At 31.4% G+C, this 10,891-nt stretch overlaps 1 long non-coding RNA gene across 1 annotated transcript; it reads left to right on the top strand.

The window, feature by feature from the left end:
- Nucleotides 1–652: 652 nt before the first annotated feature.
- LOC126892408 (uncharacterized) lies at nt 653–2,021 on the top strand. Its single transcript, XR_007700816.1, has 2 exons — nt 653–1,527; nt 1,869–2,021. It is a non-coding gene; the product is annotated as an uncharacterized LOC126892408 (long non-coding RNA).
- Nucleotides 2,022–10,891: the final 8,870 nt, after the last annotated feature.

Here is a 10,891-nt window from a genome sequence, read left to right as displayed (position 1 = left end):
AATCCTTAATACCTAGCCTCTCTTTAATGTAGTGAACTATTTGTATAGGGGTGTATACTGGGGTTAAGTTACTAACAACAACAAAGTGGCACTTATCTTCTGAAATTTTTAACTTTCTTTCTGGGCAGGTTTGGAACTGTTGAGGGTCATCAGTTTGGGTGCTTGAAGTGACATACACTATCTTTTTTTTTGATACCTCTTTTTCAGTTTGTGTAGCGGGTAGTTTGTTGGAAAGATTACTCATCTGATTAGATATTTCGCTGATGTTTGCAGATAGCCTTTCTAATCCCAATTTTATCTCGGATAAATTTGAGTCTTCAACTTGAACCTTAATAGTCTCATTGGAACAGCCGAAAAAAACTGACGATATATTGAAGATATCTTGTTGCATTTGCCGTACCGATTTTAAAAGATATTCAGGATTCAGCAGGCTATTTAATTTATCGATCTCGTCAATTTTTTTTGTAAGGTAATCTAATTTACCATCATTTTTTGTTAATAGATCGTATGTCTCCGTGAAAACGGGCAAATTATCAGTCAGTTTTTTAGTTACTTGAATTAAGGCATTAAAGTTCTCTTGTGGTATCTGATTTGTTGATAGATTTGTTATTTTTTCATTTAAATATCTGAGGCTAGGCGAATCACATAGTGTACAGAAAAATCTTAAATTTGAATTTTTTGGGTCCAGGAGAGTTTTGGTAATGGTCTTGTTTAATCCAGAACATTTTAAACAGAAATTTCGCTGACATTCCCCAAAACAACGAAGCTTATTATATTTGTCATTTTCGGGGAATTCATGTAAACAATTCTCACAATTGTAGTATGCCATGGTTATGGTCAAGGTCAATTTGCAATATTTAACTGGGTCGTTGATAAACAAAACATAAAAAATAATTAAACAAAGCTGGTGCAAAACTTACAGTTTCGTTCACTCCAATAACAATAACAAAATAACAATAACACACTCGAGTATGTCGACCGCTGAACAGAACAAAAACAAAACGTGTTAACACACCGACGATTCAAATACGAATGATTATCTGATTTAAAATGATGTTAAAAATATTTCCATATTAACCCCTGGCATCACATGACATCAACTATCCTGTTAATCTGGAAATATTTTTAACATCCTTTTAAATCAGATAATATAATGTAACCCCAACTGTTTAATATCAATTTAAGGGGGTCGTCTAGTGTCTCGGGTGAAAAAAATCGATTTATTTTTTTTTGCACAAATATTATCTAAAATATGTGTAGAAGACGTGGGTAAAAGGATTTTTCGATATTGAAAGTGGTTTAAAAGTTACAACCGTATATCGGAGCAGGTATACGGATAGCACGGGAGCCCGCTCGGCGGGGCGTGTCAGCGCTGTCACGTGACAGTTCTCGCATCGACCGTTCAGAGAGACACTTGAGCGATTTCGCAAAAGAAGCCCGGGTTTTAAAGAGAGAACATAAAACGGCTTTGCAGAACTTTTTTGAAGAAGACGGTGAACTGTATCGTCCAGGTATAGCAGATTTATGGTGAGATCATTTTTTTATTATAAACTTTCAAACGCGTTTTTCTCGAAACATGTTTTTTTCAATTTGCTGCCATAAAATCTCAAAAACTATTGAACCGATTTTGTTCAAATTTTCACAGTATCTTTATAACATATATAGCTATACAGTGAACTAAAATAATTGAGATTGTTTTGTTAGATTTTTTTTAATATCCAAAGAGACTCCCAAAAAAGTGGAAAAAATTGAATTTTTTTTTGTAAAGTGTGCAAAAAAATTATTTTTTTGAAACACCGACTTTATTTTAGTTCCATGTAGAGCCTGAAGTCTCACAATTCAAATGGTGTTTGATTTTTTGATTTCAGATAAGCAGAACAGCCGAAATCATGGCAGCAGTTGAGAAACTTTTTTTTTATGTGTCCCTGTTGGCTGATGTAATTAAAAAAAACACTAAGTATATCGACTTTAAAAAATTCATAAAGTTTGTTAAAATGTTAATAAATATGATATAAAAATTATAGATTATTTTATTTAAATCCTTTTCTAAAAAAAAAAATTCCCAACAAAGCGTTAAAAATACCGCCTAGACACTAGACGACCCCCTTAAGGGTTTTTACCCGTACATTTTGGTGGCTTAAAACATGTAAACCTGTGAAAACACTGATGATGGAATATTGATTCCGAAAACGTTTTGTTGTGATACAGCCCTTTTTAAGAATTTTAAATATACCTTTTACAAGATAAGGTTTTTATTTTTTACTCCCGAGTGAACGGGGTCCTATCTTGGGGAGATGATGACTTGGAATGTATTTACATATCTTAGCTGCAAGCCTACTTGTAACTGATATCTTTTGATTTGTGTTAACAACAAACAATTTGACCTCTTATTCTGGCCTGATGATGGGGCATAACTTATAAGTCTCGAAACCGGTAGCCAATTTTTAACAACAATAAAGGATAAGATTGTCATTGTGATTTCTATACCTAACCATTGCATTTATGGACTCACACTTGCAACTGTTACATCATACATCAAGCTATTATAAGTTTTATGAACTAATATCAAAATCACAGCATTCTATAATTATACAAGAATAAAAAACCGCTAAACGCCGTAAAAATGAGTGGCGCATAAAATATTCCAGCTACAAAAGATCTGATATGAATGTTACGTGGCGCGAAAATGGATTTTCATTTGATGCAAAACAAAATTTTAGTTTTATTTTAAAATATTTTTCCATAATATTTGCTAAATTTGAAGTAAACGCGCCACAAAAGAGTAACTTTGATACAGTTTGAATTTTGAAACTCTTTTGTGGCGCGTTTACTTCAAATTTAGCAAATATTATGGAAAAATATTTTAAAATAAAACTAAAATTTTGTTTTGCATCAAATGAAAATCCATTTTCGCGCCACGTAACATTCATATCAGATCTTTTGTAGCTGGAATATTTTATGCGCCACTCATTTTTACGGCGTTTAGCGGTTTGTTATTCTTGTATCAGGAGTTTTTCAAAGGTATTTATAAATTAAATGTATGAAGTTGAATGCAATGTTCCTCTATTACACGTCAAGCTTTATAAATTGTCACCTTTGTTGCATTATCTCCCAAATGATCTAGTGTCCATCGAATGTACACTAGATTTTTTTCTATTCGAAATAGATTGAAAAAAATATATATTGAGATGGCCGGTAAATGAAGTCGGATTGCCCGTTGCCAGATCAAATTTAGCGTCGTAACCACTACAACTACATAAACCATTTGGGGAATAATCGTTAATTGGATTATACTTTTGTATCTTAATATAATATAATATTAATAATAGTTAATATAATAACTTCTAAACGGCTTAACCGATTTTGATCAGTAAACATGAGTTTGAAACGTATTAACCAGTAGTATCTGATGGATCTAAGGTCAAGTATGATAACTGAAGCTATTACAGCAATTATTGAGCTGTCGAAACTGTTTTTCCCACAGGAAATAGATTTTATGGGTGAGTCTTTGTTTGAACTTGAAAATGGAAGTTGGCAAAATTTTCAATTCAGTCAGATTTAGAAAATTGAAAATTTCGTATATATAATAGTGTCGCGTGTAGGGGGGTGTATTTCTGCGCCACTGGCGAGAACTGCCGTTATCTGGTAATCTTTCCGATATAAAACTAACAGCTTCGATAACTAATAAATCGAAAACTATTAATTTTATCAAAAAAATGTATAATGAACATTTTTTGCTTATAATTAATATTTTTACCAGCATTTGTGGTCAAAATATAAAAAAAAAATTCCACCCTCGAGATGAGGTGGCAACCACCCCATGGTAAAAGCGTCTTTCGGCATCATATAGATTTTGATCCTTGGACTATCCACTACTTATTGTCAAATTTTTAAGCAAATCGATCCATTCGGTAAAAATTGTGAAGTGAAAAATTTCAGTTCCTGGACTAATTCTACTTTTGGAGCTCTATAACTTCTGAACGGCTTAACTGATGTTGATCACTAAACATGAATTTGAAACGAATTGATAAGTAGTATCTGATGTATGCAAGATCGAGTATGATAACTGAACATATTACAGGAATTATTGAGCTTGAAAAACCGTTTTTTCCCATAAGAAATAGATTTGATCATACTTATGAAGCCTATAACTTAAAAATTCGAATTTTCCCAGATATGAGGTATACACCGTTAGACGCGTCCTGAGTCCTTCTACAAACGCTCAGTTATTGGCGAAATTCGTAGGTTGAAATTTTGAGTAATTGTCGAAAAACCAAAATTTTCAAAGTTTAATTTTTCAGTTTTTTGGCTATGGTGAGCACTGCGTATGTCTTAGCTTGATCGCTTAAACGCCATTTGAAAGCTTAACACAACCCTATTGATTTGGTGTATTTGCGGTTTTTCTGTCTTTCCTTAAACCTAAGATATATACGCCCAAAAAATATGCTATTTTGTATTAACCTAGTCCTCTAGCTAACTTACGGGTAGCCAGAAGTCAAAAATTAGACCGGTTCTGAATCGGCCGTCACACCCTCTTGAAACACAGAAAAAAAAATTCAGATCGGTTTAACTTTTCCACACACATACATACATATCCACAAACATTTTCCATTTTTTAAATAAAAATTGAGTCATATTTCTGAGCTCGATAACTTTTGAATGGTATAACCGATTTTCAAAATTAAACATGCGTTGGAAAGGTAATGATCTATGCTATCAGAAGCCGCAAAGGTCGGGCTTAAATTTTTGAAATTTTTGGGAGTTTTGGGGACGAGAACGAAAAACAGGCTTTAAATGGGAAGGGCCGTAAAATCCACACCCTTGGACCAAAATGGAGAAGTAACATATGAATGGACGAGTCTTTTCCTAAACTTTAATATGGGATTTGGCCCAATTTTCAATTCAGTCCGGTTTAGAAAATCGAAAATTTCGTGTATATAGTGTCGTTTGTAGGGGTGTTGTGCGCCACTGGTGAGAACTGCCGTTCTCTGTGGATGTTTTAGATTTGGACAATGAATAACGAATATACAACACAGATAAAGATAACTAGTAACTATTAATAGAAGTATATTTAACCGTATATCACACCGAAAAAAAGCATTAGATATATTTAAAAAATGAAATTTTACTAAAACTTAACCCATTATTTACACCCAATTCCATTTTTGTCCCACTCCAGACATTTTAATCCCAGGAGTGTACCTCTCAACCCTGTCTCCTGTCTGGTATTTATTCCTGGAGGCATATGCGCTTTACATTACATTCCATTTTCACTTCTATAATACATGCAACTGCTCAATAGGTCAATGACGTATTTGATATGCGTGACAATTCATCTAATAGAACAAAACTGAATACAAACGGCACGCCCTGTATGACGTCACTTGATGTCCTATTAACATCCAAATGTCTCCACCATAAGTCATTCCCATTCATGTCGAACCCATGGGCAATAAATTTGGTTAGAAAGACATAGGGGCAGGGGCATTAAATGACCAAAATGACTATCTGACCGTAAATATAATAATTCAATTAAGAATTCGTTAACGTAGATTGGTGTAAAGGGTGAGACATGTGACAAAATTTTGTACATTTGTATATTTATATCACAAATCAAGATATTATAAGGGGACATATAGTCCAGGGAAAAAATAATGTTTTCCTCAGGACACCTCAATAGCCAGGTTTTGACGTTGACGAGTTTTCCGATTCTGTGCAAATAACGCTGAGTGGACTAATAACCGGCAGAATAACGCAAAAGATGGTAAATGTATTAAGCTGTGAGATAAAAAGGAGAAACCAGCTGAGGTGAAAAACCTATTAATTTACGATTAGCTATTTATAGGGGAAATAAGCCAAAATTAAATTGAAAAAAATTATTTTATAAACGTTTATTTAAATTAAACAAAAATGTTGTTGGTAAGTAAAAAATTCTTCTAATAATTTATTTAATCTTACTCATTTATATTGAAAATTCAGCCATATATTATACATTTTAAAGTAGAAGACTTTAAAATGATTTGCCAATATTTATGAGTTGCGTTCCTGGGACGATTTTACTGAAAGATAGTTCATTCGATTACATGAAATCAACCCCAACTCAAGAATATCCGTCACAAAAAAAATCATAGCATGTGATCTGTATTTAAAAAGTCAACCAAATGCAATGATGACATTAAAATTCTCGCTTTAGAGATTCCATAGTAAATCACGAGGGAAAACCCAGGAAAAAACCTCGTGATTCTATCTCGACATCGTAAGTATTTGGTCTTACATTTAATTTACTCTCAAAAACTAATAGCAAATTCTGACCTTAGTATGTTTATAAATAATATTAATAATACATAGATATATAAGTAAAACTAAAATATAAAATATGCACTAACTCCATATGTTATTGAATTACTAATCATGGTATTTTCTTTCTATTGACATCCTCTTTCAGTATGGGTAACCACATCCTACTGCATTTTACCTAGGAATTTTCGACACAATTGGTTTCATTTAGCATAATGAGAGCCGCTTCTTTGATTTTTCTCTTTTTACTATCTGATTCTTTCAGGACTATACTTGAATCTCTTCACTGAACTCTATGTTCAGTGAGTGAAGTTATATTTTAGAGATTCACAGTCCTGAAAGAATCAGATAGTAAAAAGAGAAAAATCAAAGAAGCAGCTCTAATTATGCTAAATAAAACCAATTGTGTCGCAAATTCCTTGGTTACCCATACTGAAAGAGGAAGTCAATAGAAAGAAAATACCACGATTAGTAATTCAATAACATATCGAGTTTTACATATTTTATATTTTAGTATTACTATGTATTATTAATATTATTTATAATTTAAACATATTAAAGTCAGAATTTGGTATTAGTTTTTGAGAGTAAATTTAATGTAAGACCAAATACTTACGATGTCGGGATAGTATCACGAGGTTTTTTCCTGGATTTTTCCTCGTTATTTACTATGGAATCTCTAACGTGAGAATTTTACTGTAATCGTTGCATTTGGTTGTCTTTTTAAAGACAGATTGCATGCTATGATTTTTTTTGTGACGGATATTTTTGAGTTGGGGTTGATTTCATGTAATCGAATGAACTATCTTTCAGTAAAGTCGTCCCAGGAACGCAACTCGTAAATATTGGCAAGTAATTTTAAAGTCTTCTACTTTAAAATGTATAATAATATGTCTGAATTTTCAATATAAATGAGTCAGATTAAATAAATTATTAGAAGAATTTTTTACTTAGTAACAAGATTTTTGTTTAATTTAGTAGTATTTTATATTTGACAACGACACCCGATTTGGGCGTCGAAACTTTAATAAAATCATTTTTTTCAATTTAATTGTGGCCTATTTCCCATATAAATAGTTAATCATATAAATGCCACAAGGAAATACCTTCAGAACAACACTATAAATTTACATTAATATTGACTATTTCCCACATTTCTATGTATGTATGTGACGAGTTTGGTAAACGTCTCTGTCGCTAAATTTCCCACCTCTGCCACTTTCATCTCTTTTTATCTCATAACTTAATACGTTCTCCATCTTTTGTGTTATTTTGTCGGTTATCACCGCTGCTCAAGGTGCTACGTTTTCTCAACTTTGTTTTCTGAAATGGAAGCTTGGATCTTGAATGCGTCATCATAGTCATCAATGAAAAAACTAGAATCGTTCAAGCTATATGTACAGAAGAATTCTGAAAATGTCGTAGACAGAACACGTCACAAACAAAGAGGTTCTCAAAAATATGAATAAAGAAATGAAAATCTTAAATACCATCTAAACAAGAAAATTAGAGCATCTCTCATTCTCTCCATGGACATATTATTATTACCCGTGGAGAGAGATACAACTTGCTTCAACTTATTATGCAGGGAAAGATTCAAGTAAAAAGAAGCACAGGAAGACGCAGGATATCGTGGCTGCGCAACCTGAGAAAATGGTACGGATGTACATCAAATCAACTTTTCAGAGCAACCGTCTCTAAAGTCCGAATAGCTATGATGATTGCCGACCTCCGTCGCGGGGATGGCATTTAAAGAAGAAGACCGCGTTCATCACTGTATACCTATTATACAGGGTAATTTATTAATAATAATTTCAATTATTTTAACTGTATAATATTCGAGGGGTCTAGATGCAAAACCGGACATTTCCACTTTTTGGTGAAAATTAGTTGAATACACCTCTGTAATCTGTGATTAGAGATTTATATATTAACAATTTGATAAAAAACAAAATTGGACAGTTCCTAGTAGTAATTCAGTGTGAAAGAATTGGTTCAGATGCAAAAGTGGACTTTTCCTCCAATTTGAGATAGGGAACAGTAAAGTTGTAAATTGTTTTTTTTTTAGTTTACTCAGAATGCCATAAAGTGGAAATGTCCGGTTTTGAATCTAGACCCCTCAATTCCTGGGCTCAAAATATTGATATTTAACCCATATCACCTATTTCGAAAATGCTTCCTAAAAGGGGTGGGTTGTGATTGCGCGCAGCGGTCAAATACCTCCTGGGGTACTGAAATTTACCTTTAAGAGGGTTGCTGTGATTGCGCGCAACGAAAGGATTAAGACAGGTAAACAAAACGGTATATTGTGATTGCGCGCCGCGGTATATATCGCAGCTCTAATACCCGAAAGTTAGGTTTGGACCGAAGGGTTAGGTCTTCCTCCTTTGAAAATTGTACTGTATAATATATAATATATATATAATATACTAAATTTTTAATTAATTGTGTGCAATTAAATAGCTAAATTTACAAAAAAAAATTAAAAATATTAATTATGAAAGAACATTAAAATATGTAACAAATTTGATAGAGAAATTTAAAAATAAAGAAATATCCAGAATAGAATTTGTTAAAACTATATGTTATAAGGCATGTTCAAATTAAATGTCTACATATGTACATTATTTAATACAATAGATATTAATTATAAAAGAAACACTATTTAGTTTTTTTTTATCACAACTATTTCAATGTAGTATTCACTTGTTATTATCTTAATTTTTTAAAATTATCAAAATTTCCGTTCAAAACGAATAAGAAGTAAACAAAACTTCCGTTTACTATAATTTACGACTTTGCGCGCAATCACAGCATACCTTTTTAAAGACGTGCGCGCAATTGCACCATTGGCTTAGACACCCTGTTGAGAACCCTGACCGCTGCGCGCAATTGCAATCTGCCCCCTAAAAGAGATAGACCTCTTTGAAGATGGCGTTTTGTAATTAGTTTTTCTTAATACCTCCAGAACGCTACTATGTATGTATTTAGAAAAACGAAAACAGGTACTCCTATTTATCATCCAGAGATAACTCGGCTCCATATATTGCGAATTTCTAGTACCGATCATGGGCAATGGGCATTTGGGTAGAGCTACGGTTGTTTTATGGCATAATTGTTTTGTTTTTAACTTTTAGGCATTTTTGACACTGGATTATTAAACTGTGAGGTATTCTGGTACTCAAAGAAAAATATGAAAAAATAATACAAATAATAGCACTAGATATAAGAAATAAAAGATAATTAAAAGAAATAATAAATAGAAAAAGACAAAATGAATGGGAAAATTCAACAAAATCTAGACGTTTATACAATTTTGTACCAATATTAGAAAACACTCCAAATTATTTTAATCCAAAACAAGGTTTAGTACACTTTTTAACAGGACATGGACCGTACCTAACATATTTGGAAAGATTTAACTTAAAAGATAATGCATATTGTGAATGTGGAGAACTAGGTACACCAGAACATATAGTGTTACATTGTGAAAATACTATAGAAAATGAAGAACATAGAGAAATGAGAAGAAGATTAGAAAGAATTGAAATAAGAGATATATTACAAAATGAAGAATATTTTGGAATATTAAACAATCTAACAGAAATAATATCTAAAAAACAACAAGAAATCTATAATAATAGAAGAAGACAACAAATAATCCAACCCTGATGAAGTTGAGTAAGATAAACTTAAAATAAATAAAATAAAATATAAATTCAAAAATAGATATTTACAATTATAATAATAATTCAATATAAAATAAATAAATAAAAATAATAATTCAATAAATAATTCATTAAATTTAAAAAAAAAATACTACCAACTCTCTTCTGAAAATAGAGGGACTGTCTTTATAACTTAGAAGGGAGTTAATGGTACCAAAAATATTTTATGTTTATTTAAATTTGTTAAATGTAATTAATAGATTATGGCAAATTAGTTAATAAATTGTAAAAATAGATTTAGTAATTTAGTAAAAAATGTAAAAATATAAAAAATATCTGTAATCCCATCAGGAAAAAACGACCTGGATTAGTCACTAGAGGCCAGGTCATATGTAAAAACAATAAATAAATAAAATAAAAACTCAAAGGTACTCAGGCTTTAAGTCGGTAGAATAAACCGATTTCTAGAAAAATATTTTGAAAATTTTGCGTTTTTTGAATTTAAAAAAAAAATTGAAAAAATAAACTAATATTTAGAAAAACAAAAACGGGTACGTTTGTTTATCTTCCAGAGATGAATCGATTTCAGCAATTGCAAATTTCTAGTACCGGTCATATGCGTTCGTTTTGGGTAGGTCAAAGTTATTTTGTCGCATTATTTTTTGTCTTTAATTTTCAAGCATTTTTGATACTACATTTTTAAATAATGAGGTATTCTATTAATAAAAGTTACTCCTTCGTTAACTCTGTAAAATATACCGTTTTTTTAATCTATTTCAAATTTTGTTCAAATTAAAAAAATGAAAACTTTTAAATCGCTTTTTTTTAGAAAACTATTTTTATCCTACTGATTTAAAACAAAACTACCTTTTAGTGCTATAATACCTTACAATTTAATAATCCAGTGTTTAAAATGCTTAAAATTT

This window comes from Diabrotica virgifera, chromosome 9 (genome assembly GCF_917563875.1).
Source record: "Diabrotica virgifera virgifera chromosome 9, PGI_DIABVI_V3a".
NCBI lineage: Eukaryota > Metazoa > Arthropoda > Insecta > Coleoptera > Chrysomelidae > Diabrotica > Diabrotica virgifera.
The sequence above is the reverse complement of the archived record's forward strand: the minus strand, read 5'-3'. Positions and strand labels throughout refer to the sequence as shown.